The sequence below is a fragment of the Ambystoma mexicanum genome, chromosome 4p (assembly GCF_040938575.1).
Source record: "Ambystoma mexicanum isolate Mex_15411 chromosome 4p, UKY_AmexF1_1, whole genome shotgun sequence".
In the NCBI taxonomy this organism is placed as follows: domain Eukaryota; kingdom Metazoa; phylum Chordata; class Amphibia; order Caudata; family Ambystomatidae; genus Ambystoma; species Ambystoma mexicanum.
In genome coordinates, this window is record NC_090927.1 from 399,944,151 (window position 1) to 399,959,798 (window position 15,648).

Here is a 15,648-nt window from a genome sequence, read left to right on the forward strand (position 1 = left end):
GTTAGTCGTGTTTTTTCTTTGCATTCTGGGACTTGTAGTTTGAGTTATGTAATGGGAGAAGTGGAATTGAAACTGACAGAATTCAAAGGAAAAAAAGAAAGACTTATGAAGCACCAACACATTGGAATGGGTGATGTTTTTATGCATGCATGTGCTGCCAACATATTATACTGGCAGACACTAAGACCCATTCTTTTAAAAATGGTCTACAGATGTATTTCATGTACTTTTCCCTTATTTTATGAAAGAGTGATACAGTGCTGCTATATATGCACAGTAAATAAAAACAGTTTGAAGCGCAGAGCATTGCAGTTGTTTGCTGCTTCAGGTGAGCAGGTGATGAATGCTGGAATGCATGGTATTTGCTAGAGTGGTTAAAAAAGAGAATATACTTATTCGGAAGCTTATTAAAGGGTATGTAGCAGGAACCCTATATATATATATATTACACAGCTACGGTAGTAGTTAAGATGCTGTTTCCATAGGAAGAGCACTTTCTGGGCGGCTTATAACTCCGCTCTCCATGGATGAATCCTCTCCAAAAACAGTACATGGGCCACTCTGAATTTGTTTTGCAAAGTTTGGTGATGTTTGGTCCAGGGGGGGTCCCAAAACATATTTTTTCCCATAGACTGAATGGGGGAAAAACTTTGCGCACACCTACAGGCCAAACCGCTGGACGGATTTTCACCAAATTTGCGGCAGGGGCAGGAACTTTGTCCCGAAAGTGTGCTTTTGTAAATTTGGGGACAATCCGTCCAGTAGTTTCTTTAAAACGACCAAAAAGTATGTCTCAAAAAATTAGTGATATCTATGTCCGCTCCGCAGTCACACTTCCCTGTTCGCTCCGCGGACAAGAAATTGATTGGCTAATCCGTAGCGTCATGTCTGCGGACATGTGACGCGTTCCATGATTGGTTGTGGAACAGCATGAAGTGCGTTAGATTCTTTTGCTGCGCCCGCCATATTTAGTTTGTGTTTTGGTGTACACGGACATCGCCGGTAACACATATAAAACAAGACACCATTGCACTTGTCACACTTATGAAATACTGTTTCGGAAGGTGAGCGTTAATGAGGCTTGGATGGGATGTGGCAGGAACTCAAAAAGTGGTGTTTTATTGTCACCAAACTCATACGGTAAATTGAAAGTTGATGCTCAATATACGGCGAAGAATTACTACGTCTGTGTTACAATGTATTTAGAATAATATTGTGGTCAGACTGACGTCCTAGAGTTTGAAATCTGAGGCAGCCACCTGCACTGTTTGATGGAAACAGGGGTTCTGCAAGTGTATGGGAGTAGCGGTTCTCATGAATGGATTGACATATGGTGTTGCAAAGTGAGAATGTATTTGCATTCTGAGTGAAGGTCACTTGCTTTGCTTTTTTGGTTGCGAGTTCAGTAGACCCACGCATCCCACTAAACCCATAAGGGTCAATTGTTTTTTGACCTTGAGCGAAAGGGAAAATTAAGCAACAATGCAGGGAGTGAAAGTTTACAAAAAAATACCATTTGATAAGGTTATGTTTTAAAAACGTTTGTAAGGCACATGAAATATCAGTTCACACAGAATCTTTGCTGCAAATACATTGCTGTCTGACTTTACCCAAAACCAATGGAGGAGGTAAATTTCATGTAAGTTTAATTTTGACGACTCTACACCGGACCGAGTTTAAATTTGTTATTACCAGAACAAAAATGTTGGCAATATAACTGAAGTATTATGTTTCTGTGCAGTTGTAATTTTCTTTCCCTTATGAAGAGCGCAGATTCTCCGCGTTTGCAGGCTATGACTAGACTTACCCTTGTTCAACGCTAATATTTCTTCTTTAAAATGTCATGTTTGACCACATCGCTTTGTGTATCACTTTGCACGTTCTTTTGGTCTTTTTTGAAATCACGAGATGTAATTTTTTGTTACTTGAACATTAATTTTGGTTTTGCAACTGAAGTACCATCTTTCTGTGTAGTTGACATTTTTTTTAACTTATGGAGAGTGCAGATTCTCAGCGTTTGTAGCCCGTCACTAGATTTACCCATGTTTAACGCTAATATTTAGTTAAAATGTCATGTATGACCACTTCTATGTGTGTATCCGTTTCCACGTTCTTTTTGTCTTTTTTGAAATTGTTTGCTGAAGGCTGGGTATTGATACGTACTTTCTCTTACGTTTTCCGACCAGCTACATCCTGCCTCACTGTGCTTGCAATGGATTCCAGATGCCGAGTGATGTCTTCTTTGGACGCCAGGTGCAACTGATCATGACCGGCTGCCTGTCAGTCACAATCTTGTGGGATGATCGCGGCGGCCCCCTTTGTCCATACGCGGAAGTGGCCATTAGGAGTAACATAACATCTTTTATGGTGGTGTAGGCCGAAGGTCATGGCGACGTCTTGGAAATCACTGTGCGAACAAATTGGTTGCTTTATCGAAAACGCATACTTTGTGTATGGGAAAAGAACAACGTATGCCTCACCATTAACATTTTCGATGACGCACATAGAACCAATGTTACAATTTGATTGAAAATGGGAATAGTCTGATGGTCTTGGACAGTTTCTTGTGAAATAAAACTACTTTACAAATTCTAAAATGTTAATGTTTTCTTTTAAAAACCAGTGTATTATTTCAAAATGTACAGTGCTACATTGCACGTTGCTGTCACGCTCACCTGGTCTCCAGGGGGCGTAGCACATAGTCGTATGACCGGGAGCAGCACTGGTGTAGTTTTGATGGTATAGCAGTGTCCTCTCCCTTGTTATCTCCTAGAAGGCGTTAGCCTCTAATGTTGAAACAAGAAGTTAGCTATGAGTGGGTTGGATTGGCCCCACTACCTGCCACCCCCTGCTGCCCGACTCCTCTCCTGCTCACCTATGAGTTTGGTGAGGTTGGCGCTCTGTCCTGCTTGACCTTCACCAGGGGCGCGGTAGGCTCAGTCTTTCTCTGGGTGCAGTTACTTCACTGTTCCAGAGTGCAGTTGCTGCTTTTTCGGAATGCTTGGATAATCAGGTGAGTCTCTATCTCAATAACAGCTTGGTATACATGCTCATATTGTCCCAAGGCTTTAAACGTGTTTGTCTTTCTTGCAGATGCAGTTTCGTGTGTCGTCCGGGAGAAGATCCGGCCCTCCTCGGATACTGAGCTGGTTGCCTCCAGGTGAGTACAGATGCAAATGAGTGGCGCCGGATGACTGAGTAAATGTTCGTTTGTATGGTGCGCGACTAACCTGCTGTTTTCTGTTCCCTTTTGCAGGCGCGGCGCGGCCCCAAGATGAAGGATGGAAGAACCGCTCCGAAGAAACCGGGAGGATGCAGAATCCCAGGTGAGTATCGGGAATCTGCGTGGGAGTCCTTTTCCAACAGGGGCGGCGATCAGAGAACCAGCCGGAGATGAGACTGATGGCCGGAATTGCAGGTAAGGGCTTGTCGCTGTAGTAACTCCTGTTCTTCTCCTTATCTTGTTCCAGGCACCGATGGATGGAAAGCACCAACGGGCGTGGCTGAAGAAGCTCGAGGGCAGAGCAGACACAGTTGGGGTCATTACGACTCTGGCGTTAAGGGTTTAACGGCGCCGTAAAAGGTGTCGGCGCTGTTAAACCCTTAACGCCTGATTACGAGGTCCGTTTGCGGGACCCGACCTTAACGACTGGTTTTACCAGCTGTTAAAGTAGGATGCTGCAAAGGGACCTCGGTGCTAATTACGGTACCGCAATTTGTGGTACCGTACTTAGCGCCTTCCCCAGTCCCATGGAGCCCTATGGGGCGAAAATGGGAATGGGGAAGGGCCATGGTGAAATGAGGAAATACCGCCCGCCAACCTTGGAATGGGGCGGTATTTCCCCATTCCACCATGGCGGACACGTTACAACACCGGCACCAACCATGGTGCTAATACCACCATGGTTTAGTGCCGGGGTTGTAATGAGGGCCAGTGAGCGTTACGCTGCAGGAGTGCAGAATAACACGAAGCGTGTTCTGCTTCCGGGGTGTGGCTTATATAGCCTTGTAAGTAGTTCCAGGTAAAGTAGTCCCTTTACCACACCTTGTCTCTCAGGAAAAATAGTCCCTCTGCCACACCCTGGATTCAACAGAAGACTCAGCCTCACAGGCAGATTAAGTAGTTCCATAAGTTCAGCCCATTTCATGAGCCTGGCGCCAACGGCGCCAGGACTGAGTCCATGAGACTCTGGGGCACTTCCTTGAGGCCTGCCAAGTCCTTCTGGTTGGCGGGGACTGGGATGGGCCCAACAGCTCCAGGGGTTTTGGAGCACGCACCATGACAGCCACTGTATGTTCATTTTCAGGTTCTGCGTCACGGCAAGTAGTTTTGCCTTTTGCAGGCTGCCATGGTAAGCGAAGAGGGGCCATGTATGGAAAAACGCCTTTCTATGGTGGCCATCTTGGAAAAGAATTTTGTTTTGTAATCCGGGACGCTGCGGGCAGGCCGGATTATAATCAGAAATCCTATTTTTTAGTAGCACACGTTACTGCTTTGCAAATCTAGATTGTTAATGGTAAATCTTATCATGTCTATATCCTTTACTGTGAAATATAAAGTAGATGGAGTGTATGCCAATTTTTTAAAAAATATATGTTTACACTGTGAAAGGTGGTTCTTAAAGGAACATTTGCTTTGTTTACGGATGGCGTTTTTTTTGGTAGGACAGCTAATAAGGAAATTTGCGAACGGAAATGAGGAAAGAGGCACCAAACTAATATGGGGGATAGGTGGATGGAGGAAAATGTTGTGCGTTTGTTATGTGTAAGGTAGGGGCAGTGTTTCTCATGCTCCTTCATTACAGCAGTGGTGCTGTTTCTTGGGGAGGAGGATGGCCTTAGCTGATGTCATTTTCAGATAACTAGAACTTTTCTTAACAGTTTGTAATCTGTACTACATTGGTAATGGCTGACTACCAATACGTGTTGGAGCTGTGCAAGGGAAATGTTGAAGGTGGACATTCCTACATCAATATAAAATGTATTTCCACACTGTCCACGAGGCATACATCTTATTGTTAAGTATGTATGGATTGTCGGACACGTCACCGTGCTGTACACCAGCATATGGTCATGTGGCATTCTCTGCAGGGTGTGTAATTAAGTCAGAAGCTACTTTACATTATGGTTACGTGCCACTACTAAAAACCGATGACCTTTAGCAAAAAAACTGTTTTAAAGGGACGGTATGGTTAAGTTGCCCTTCTAAAAACCTGTGAAATTCAGTAAAAAAATGTTGTTAAAGGGACGTTATGGTTAAGTTGCACTAATAAAAACCTAAGAAATTCAGTAAAAAAATGTTGTTAAGTTGCACTAATAAAAACCTAAGAAATTCAGTAAAAAAATGTTGTCAAAAGGCGTTATGGTTACAAGTAAAATCTAAAAACCCCTGAAATTTGCCAGTTATGGTAAGCTAAGCAACCATAACTCGTGCCACCACCGTGCCCTGCTAAGACTAACACCCAGGACATCAATAATGACATCACAAATATCATTGATGACATCACTGATGACATCACATGTGCATTTACTTTTCATAAAAGGGGTTGTGAATGTAATGCTGGCAAAAATGTTTCAGGGATTATGGAGAGACGTGTAATAAACTACATTCTTCACCACGCAATGTAGTGTCCTAAAAAACATTCCATTGCAGTGTTCTTTCTAGTACAGGAACCTACTCATATAGAAATGTAGGTATTGGCTGCAGCATAAACCACAGAAGTGCTATATTTGTAATTTTCCAAAGTTATATAATAAATAAAAGTGAATGCTTCTGTATTAGACTTTTCCATACTTTGAAACATGTACTAAGTAGCTAATAATGCATCACTTACTACATATTTCTACTAATACACGCAAAACATAAATAGACACAATGCATACAAATATGGGGCTTATATATGGAAAGTAAAGTAAGCAAAAAAACAAGAGGCAGTATCATTATCAACTGTGTATAATCTACATAATTGTATGCATGCACAAAAATGATTGTTGTGTTTCAGGCCTGCTTCTTCCCCTATATATGTACATCATAAGATGCGATTAAATTCTAAGGAAAGTAGTTTAAGAACATGTGAGAATAGCAATATCTATAAATGTAATACCTTTTGAATGTTAAGTTTCTGACTGTCAGTAAATAAACCCACCTGGCCTAGATATGGCAGTGAACAAAAAGAAGGGGCTACACATGTGATGTCATCAGTGATGTCATCAATGATATTTGTGATGTCATCATTGATGTCCTGGGTGTTAGTCTTAGCAGGGCACGGTGGTGGCGCGAGTTATGGTTGCTTAACTTACCATAACTGGCGAATTTCAGGCGTTTTTAGATTTTACTTGTAACCATAACGTCCTTTTAACAACGTTTTTTTACTGAATTTCTTAGGTTTTTATTAGTGCAACTTAACCACAACTTCCCTTTAACAATGTTTTTTTTGCTGAATATATATATATATATATATATATATATATATATATATATATATTTATTTATGAAAGAGTTTAAGACATTTTTTAAAAATATAAGTATATGTGTACTATGTTCTGTTACATGCAGATCTTGATGAATCTGGAAATAGAAATCTTGGACAGCTGCAGAGTACTTTTTTTTAATGCAGATGCCTTTCATTAACAGGAGAAATGTACTCTGAGAGCATGCAAGTCCAGTCACTGCAGTGACAGCGAGCAGTGACGTTGGCATGCTTGTGCTGTGGCAGAAATCATAGAACTGCTTGTTTAGTGGAATACTCCTTTAAGAAAACTTCAAAAGCCCACTAGGGGTGTGGAAAACCGGCATGGGAGGCCGGCAGGTGAGTCCAGTCACTCACCTGTCAGCCAGAAGTCACTAGAGCCAGGAGAAAACTCCCTTCCCACCACTTGTCAGCTAGCGGAGATGAACAATGGGGGAAATCTTAGAGGTGGCCAAGTAAGATGTGCTCTGGTCTTGCCAGCTGGCTCTACATCCCGACTCATGGAGGTCTGAATGGACGCTATGTACCTTCACATCCAGTCCTATTGTGAAATACTCACTTATGGATGCAAGTTTGAGCCTAACGCTCTTGGGCTTTGACATTACCCCTGTAGAAGACCACCAAAACGAGGAAGTGAACGGCCGTACCATTGACAGTAAAAGGGAAGTTAATCCCGCAAACTACCAAAATCAGGTTGGGCAAAGTAGCCATAAGGTGCTTACTAAAGGGCCTCCCCTCCCTATTCATGTAGTCTTTGGCCCTGTGGCCAGTGTTCAGCAACCTAAGGGGGGAGGAAAGGTGCCCACCACCAAGCAACTATTTAGTATAATGATAGGACCCAAAGACAGGGTCAACACCATGAGGAAGGTTGAGATCCTAGAGGGGAGTGACCAAGCGCTGGGCGATTGGGATTCCTGGGCATGGCTGCTGGCGGCGCTGGCATGTAGGACTTAAAACTAATGGGCGGCCAAGGGAGGATCAAAATTCCTTTCATTGGCTTCTTGGAACACCCGGGGTCACACCCACCTCTTTGCAAAAAGGGAGGTGCACTTGGGGCATATGATTTGATCTGCCTCCAAGAGACATGGCTGTGCTTTAATCCAAGCTTGGATGGATTTTCCGTCTTTTTAAACCCTGCTATACATGGCCCAAGCGGAAGACAAAATTCAGGCCTCCTTGTGGCCATTCATAATGGCATAGGTCTGGAATTTGGTCTTTTGAGCAACCCCACCCCCTACATACAAATGGTAGAGTTACAATGGAGCACATCCAAAGAACAAAACCAAAATGGGGAAACTGAATATTTGATGATCCTGAACCTATGCGGAATCCAATAGTGGTGGGTATTGCAGACGTCAACCGATAATGCCTCAGAGGTGCGTGACACAGTAATGAGTAGTTCGGGGAAGAGAACTGTTATAATCTGGCGAAACTTGAACTGCACATGTCTAAGAGAGAATGGGGAAGTGTTAAGGACCCATTCACGGCACATGCCCTTGTTAGAAAAAAGAGGACTGGCTGGAAACCTTGCAATGAACTCAAGAGACTTCCAACCCCTGAATGGTCACACTGCTGGGCATATGCCGTCAAACCACACTTGGACACGGGGTCCCCAAATTGCCACTCTAGATTATGTCTTTGCATTTTGAAACTTGTTGCTGGCCTTTAATGCCTTAGTGGTGCAATGTACTGATCTTAGAGACCATGGGATTCTAAATCTGTTTTGTCAGGGAAGAGATGATAAAACCCTGGTCCAGGTGGGTGAGGCGGTAGATCTTACTTATGGGGTGTGTAGGCTTAAAATGTCGTGGAAAAACATGAGGTATTTTGTTAATGCATTTGTAGGGAAGATGAATGCAGATAAGTTAATGGAGTCTGGTGAATATGTTTACTATATTCCCTTCTTGCAGAACTTTATGACCACTTAAATACTCTCTGGTGATATTAAGTCCACAGACTGGCACCTCTATGATAGAGTAGTGGTGAAAAAAAGAAGGAACTTAAGGAGATTCCTGAGGGGATCCAGTGGTCATCAATTTAAAGTTGGCATTGCATTTATACGCATGACATCATTAGGTTTAGGAAAGGTCAATAATTCACCCTTGCCTTTAGCAGAACTTTTATCTGTTAAACTACCTACGTCACCCACCTCCACTATCACTATCCATCTTGTTTATCGCCCACCCGGTCCCACTACCACTTTTGAAAATGATATTTCACAACTGCTATGTACTAACACTAACAATAACTCCCAAGTCATCATCCTGGTTGATTTTAACCTAGGCCTACATGACTCCAAAGACCAGAAAGCGTGTGCTCTCAAGGACACTATGACTGAACTAGGGTTCACTCACTACATTTCTGAACCCACTCATAATAAAGGCAGAATCCTAGATTGGATAGCTGACCTTAATTGCAATAGTGACATCCTTTCTAATACTCCTTGCACTTGGACCGACCACCACCTCATCGTGCTCAATATCAAAGAATCTGTAACATCCAACACACAAACTGAAGCACCAGCCATGATGACCAGGAACAACGTAATCTAACCTTAGAGAAACTCATCCCATTACTTCAACCAATCACTAACCCCACTACGACCACCTCAGACCCTAGAGCTTTAGTCGATCTGTATAATCACACCATTCTTAAGGCTATCAACACACTAGCGCCTATGAAATTATGCAAACCCAAACCGCGCACCCACCTCAATACCTGGTACACTCCACTCCTTAGGGCTCTTAGGAAAATCAAAAGATCCTCTGAGGCATTATGGAAGAATACACCTTCATCGGTAAATAAGGTTAATTTCACTGCAGCCTCCTTCAACTACAAAATAGCCATAATCTATGCAAAAAAAGACAACTACAACAACCGCATTTCCAAAGCTGAGTCCAATACTAAGGAACTCTTCAACATCTTGAAAGAGTTAGAATCTCCTGCCCCACTCCCTGATATGTGCATCAAAGACACCTAATGGTGCACCAATATTCAGAATGCACTCCAAGACGAAATCACCATGCCCCAAAACAAAGTAGAAACAAAGAAATATCTTGTTTCTAATGTTCACCCCATCTTGAACGCACATTCCTCGACCAGGAACGCACAGCCCCAATTAAATTGTTCACTACTCTCCATCAAAGAGATTGAAACTATCATCCTGAAACTTAAACAGTCTAGCTGTCAGAGAGATGCATGTCCCACCCCTCTTATTAAGGAAGCTGCAAAGCAACTGGCCCCCTTCATCACATTAGTTATTGACGCTTCCTTCAAATCCATCATACCACCCAACAACCTGAAAGATGCCTGGGTACTCCCGCTTTAAAAAAAAAACCTCCTTAGACCCTAACAACCCAGCCAACTACAGACCTATTACAATGGTTCCATTTCTGTGAAAAATACTGGACCAAGCTGCGTATTTGCAGATACAGCAATATCTGGAATCCAATACCTTACTAGGTCTGAGACAATCAGGTTTCAGACCTAGACATGGAACTAAAGCTGCTCTTATCGACCTCAAGACCCAAATCCAGATTTAGAAAGACAAAGCCAAACTGGCCTTGCTTCTTTTACTTGACCTGTCAGCAGCATTTGATTTGGTGAACCACAAAATCTTATGTAAACATCTCTCATCAGCCGCGCATTTCTCAGACAAAGCTAATGCATGGATTGATTCTTTTCTCAATAACAGATCCATGAGGGTCTTTACACCCTCTGCCTCTGCTACTCCTACCCCAGTTACCTGTGGGGTTCCCCAAGGATCTTGCATGTCTCCTACTCTCTATAATGTATTTACCAAGCCACTTTTTGTTGAGCCTGACTATCTTGGTGTCACCTATACCAACTACGCAGATGACACTCAGATACTCATTAATCCAGCGGAAAGCCTAGGATATGTTGAGAGTGGTCTGTAGAAAGGACACTCAAGAGCTATGGAGTCTGCTCAAAAAAGAATTCTCTTCAGTCAGCCTTGCAGACAAACAGTGTCTCTGAGGCGGCTTGGGTAGCTCATTTTAAAAATATATACTCGGCTTGAGGAAATCAGGGATGCATTAAGAACATTGCCCCCTCATGTAACTGGTCTGTATTTTGTGACCAGGAGGATATAAAATCCCTAATTGTAAGGGCTAGTTCATCAAGGGCACAGTGCCCGGACGGGCTAACTAGCGCCATCCTAAAACAGGATTCCGAAGCCTGGGTATCTTTCCTGATTATCATGTTTAAACATACAGAAAGGCAGAGAGACCTCCCGGGAATCATGGAGGCAAGCCACAGTGATTCCGATATTCAAGTAGGGCAATAGAAATGACACTAAAAATGAGTACCCTATTTCCCTTATTGATGTTATCGGATGGTTTTTGGCTCCCTGCTGTTATCTAGACTGAACGTGTGGTCACTAAAGTAGAATCACTGTGATAGATTCCAAACAGGTTGTGTTTGGGGCCTCTGCACTAGCCCTAATATTGCAGTGCTCTCTATTTTGAAGGGACGAGCCCTGGAAGGTAAGGCAAATACCTACATTGCCTCCGTAGACCTAGTAGCAGCATTCCATAGTGTAAATACATCCAGACTATGGGCAACACTCTTCAAATGGAACCATCCAAATGACCTGCTTGAACAACTAAAAGCACTTCACACTGGGACCCCATTGAGGGTCAGGCCGAATAGGGAAGGATTTCTTTGCGAGGATATTCCAACAAGGAGAGGGCTGAAGCAGGGTTGCCCGTTCGCCCCCGCGTTGTTCAATCTATTTATCTCGGAAATTGGGGACAACCCAGCTGAGGCTAAAAATATTCCACCAACAATAGGAAACACCACAATTAGCTTCCTGCTGTATGCTGATGATCTCGTCTTAATAGATCAGACTGCAATCGGTTTGAAAAGATGGTTAAAGAAACTGGAAGAATATGTGGTGGAAATTGACTTGCATATAAATAGTAGGAAATCAAAAATGTTGGTGCTGGTGAAAACTCAGAGTAGGAAAAGACGGGGTCACACTTGGTGGTTGGGGCTGAACCGAATCGAAGAAGTGACAGAGCATAAATACTTGGGAGTCTTGATTAACAGGAGTAACATTGAGGCCAACACAGCTAAACTATTAGGGGATAAAGCCAAGTTGTTGACAAATCAAGCAAGACTCCCATGTAAAAATATCTGCTACTTTTTGCTGATTCAGATCCTAGAGTTCTATAAACACAAGGTTACTGCAACACTAATATATGGGGCAGAAGCTCTGTTTTGCATTCCGGATTCTTTGTGGGCGGTGGTCAAAGGCTTATTCTGGAAAAGTGTTTTAAACTTTTGCAAGGCCACTCCTATTCAAAATATTAGGCGAGAACTGGGCTTAGTCTTGTTGAAGGTGGAGGTTGAATGGGCATCATCGGTACTATTCAGGAAATGTGCATTAGAGGTCACCCCCTCGATTTTTGGCATTTTGCAAAATTAAATAAATAGGGGCCAGGGTAGAATCCTGCAACAATGGGTACAAAAATGTAAGGATGTGTTGGTTAGAGTTGGCTCTTCGGAGGAGGAACTTAGGGGAAGCCCTGAGAAAGTGAAATTAAAACTCTAGCAAGTGGACTGGATTCTTACCTGCAAGGAAGCCAACAAATTCAAACTATTTTACCACTTGGGCCATGAAGGAAGGGCTTTTGTCGCATTGCCAAAACACCTAGGCAAATTCCCTAACAGTTACTTTGGAACTCAGTTCATGAGGATCTGCCTAAATCTTATGCCAGCAAAAGAGATATTGGGCCTCATTACCACCCTGGCGGCCACTGTATGAATGCTGCCAGTAAAGTACTAGCACCGTTCATGCCGGGCCGCCAGATTATGAGTTTGCTCGCGGGTGGTGGTATGCATGTCTGGTCTAGCCAGACGTGCCTACCGGCACCCGCGAGGCGAGCAGACCAGGATGCGAACAATGGACTCGTCATTAACGGGTCCATTGTTAGCATCCTCCCCATTCCCATTGAGCCATATGGGGGCTCAAACGAGAATGGGGATGTACCGGTCCGGGTCCCGAAAATGGGAATTACCGGGCCCACAAAAGTCGGAATGGGCCGGTAATTCCCTTTTTTCGGGTCCCGAACACGAGTTTGGAGGTATCCATGCCGGTAATGACGGCATGGCTACCTCCAAACTCATAACGAGGCCCCTTGTCTTTGAGACTGAGGCCCAATCCACTAGGAGTGGAATGTGAATTTTACAAAGTACAGGGTACAGTTGGAAATCTAAAACACATACTGCGTTTTTGCACAGCTTGGAAAGCACTGAGATCAATTTATTTAAAATCCTCTCTGGACCCCTTAAGTACTTTATATGCAGAGCAATGGTGGCTGCTTTTGCTAAGCAGAGAAAACACATCTTTAGTCTTGGCCACAGTACAGTTTTTAGATGTTATTTTCAAATCTCAGATGATCATTGGATGAAATTGACATGTGAACTGTGTTTTTTACTCTTAGAAAGTCATATTTTATAGGATTTGGATGAAGTTTATTATGTATATTGTGACTTGTTCGATGGATTTGAGAACTGCAAAAAAAGGTTTATAATAAACCAAATGTTGCAATAAAATAAAAATAATTAAAATATTGATCCCGTTAAGAATCCCATATAGACAGAACAGCAGTGACTGGCAGAAGAAAGACAGCTATGCATTTAGAATGTGAAAGAAAGAACTATCTTACATCCTAGAGCAAGTATACAGACGTTAATTGTCACCTTCGTGTCTGCAGTGATGATAATAGATTCCTTTATGCTTGAAGCCCTAGCGTGGAGCGTCATTGTTGAGCAGCATGCTGCGCACAATGCCTTAACTGCAGGCTACAGGTTAATCATTAACAGATTTCCAAGAGGGCTGGGGTTGGTGTCAGGCAAGATGAGAACGTCTGGAATGCTTCCTTGCCGAGGAACTGCTCTATCAGGGTTTTTATCAAGAAATCTTCTCAAGTTAATGTATGTATTGATCTTATTGTGCAAACACTGGGAAATATAGTCCCTTAGTTTCTGTGCCATGAAATGTGTTTAGTCAAGGATGGTTTGCCTGCAATATATTAACAATCGAGGTGTTCAGTTAGCTCAATTGAGCTCATATTCGATTAGTCTGTAGCAGGAATCTAGTCCCTAAAAACCTGGCATAAGACTTTTATGCACTAGATTCCCAACACAGCTCATTTTCATTCATTTGCATGGCGTAGAGGGGGGCCGGGGGATCATAATTTGCGATTGTGCTGCTCCCTTCCTCTCAGCCATACAAATGCATCAGCATCTGAACTGACATGGATTTTCTACTAAGCAATGTGTGTCCCTTCCCTTCCTCTTCTAATGTGTAGCAGCATGGGTTTTCATGCTGGAGCAAATGCCGTTGATTCCTGTGGAGTCTGCCTGCTTTTTACACCCGAAAAAGCAAGCAGGCACCACAGGAATCCATTGCAAATGCCACCTGCCATTCATACATGGGATGTGGCATTTTCTTCAATTGCACATCTGAGTGCAATTGGGCAGCATGAAAGCATGTACACTGCCTTTTTATCCTCCCCGTTTGCACTCCGCCATACAAATGAGGAAAACAAGGCAACAGGGACCTGTGTATGTGAAAGTGTAAACATATCAGGTTTCAGCCGCCTTTTTGCAGGGAACTCAAAATGAGCCCCAATGAGCTAAATGCTCACTTCTCTGTAAACCTGCAGGTCGCTATTAAGCTGGGCTGACATACCTTTGCATTCACCTGCAGTTCATACATTGAGTGCCATTGAGTTAAGTAAAAGTTGCACCTGGTATTTAACTGCTAGGGCACAGCAAGAACTATCTAATGTGGAGGTTGCGAGAAGGATCCTCATTGAACCTACCTAATCAACAGAGTTTGAATGACACTGGGAGGTGAAACAGAAAGATTGTAACCCAAATTCATGTTATGTGTCGACTCAGTTTGAACCTCTGGCAACTTTTTCTGATTCCCTTTAATTTCTTTTGATATTATTTTGGAATTTCGCTTTAAGTCTCCTTCTGGCTCTGCTTTTGTAGCTGCTGGGAGGGAAGTTTGTTGGGCGAGTAGGCAGGAGAAGCTGCAACAATAAGTTGCATGTTGATGTGTTTGCACAGTTTACCTTCAATGATTGGACGGTGCATGCCGTGGGATTGTGGAATCATTGGTCTTCAAAACTGGACACCACTTTATGTGGCCAAGAAAGGGCATTTAGTGGTGCAATATCACATCTTGATGAGCCTCAGAATAAAAACAGGACATGGGTAGACCCTTGCAATAACCTGGGCATATTGAAGAACACACACTTCTGGTAGCAGCCTTCCTCTCAGTGTCATATGGTTCCTAAGATTAAACTACATCTGGTCGGACACACACCCATCATGAGGAGCTGAAAGCCAAGTGCGCCTCATACAAGCCACCAAAACAAAAGAGCCCTCATATAATTGCCTCATTAAAGTAAAAGGAAGTAGCTTGATTGCTCGACCAACTAGTGGTCAAATTGAAATAATTTTGGTCAAATTGAACGCCTAAAAAGCAGACAGGGTTGAGGTTAGCCAATATTGGTGAGGGGGGTAAGGCGTTGTAGGGTTAATGGGGCAGTTGTGGTGGTCGCCCCACTTTCTATCGGAACATTTTTAAAACAAAAAAATTAAAGCTAAATCAATTTGAACAAAGCAAATTATTGAGCATTAGACATATATCCAAGCAAAGTGTAACATTGCAGCTGGAGAAACATAATATAAAGAATTCCTTTTTCTATGCTCAGAGTGCTTTGCTTCTGTCAGAAAAAGGTACACAATTCAAAGTTCCTGGCAGTGATCTAGACATATCCAAAGAGAGAAAAATGCCCTGCAGTGCTCCAGTCCAACCAGAGTATCTAAATTCCATCTACCCTTAACTTGCTGCTGTACGTGAGGCATGATTGGTGTCCCTGGTGACTGGTAGCATCCAGAAAGTGTCCCTGTACCAAAGTAATGCACAGGCCATGAAGAACTCATGAGTGCCTATTGCGACCCCTGGAAGTTCCAGGTGACGACTGTGCAGTTTGATGCAACATCAGAACAGCCCAGTTCGCAGAGTCAACCAGGTTAGGTTCGACAGTCAAGCCGGTTCGATGTGATGGGGCCTGCTGTTGTCGAGTCAGCAGGTGAAAAAATGAGTCTAAGTTTGAGTCACTTCAATGTGAAG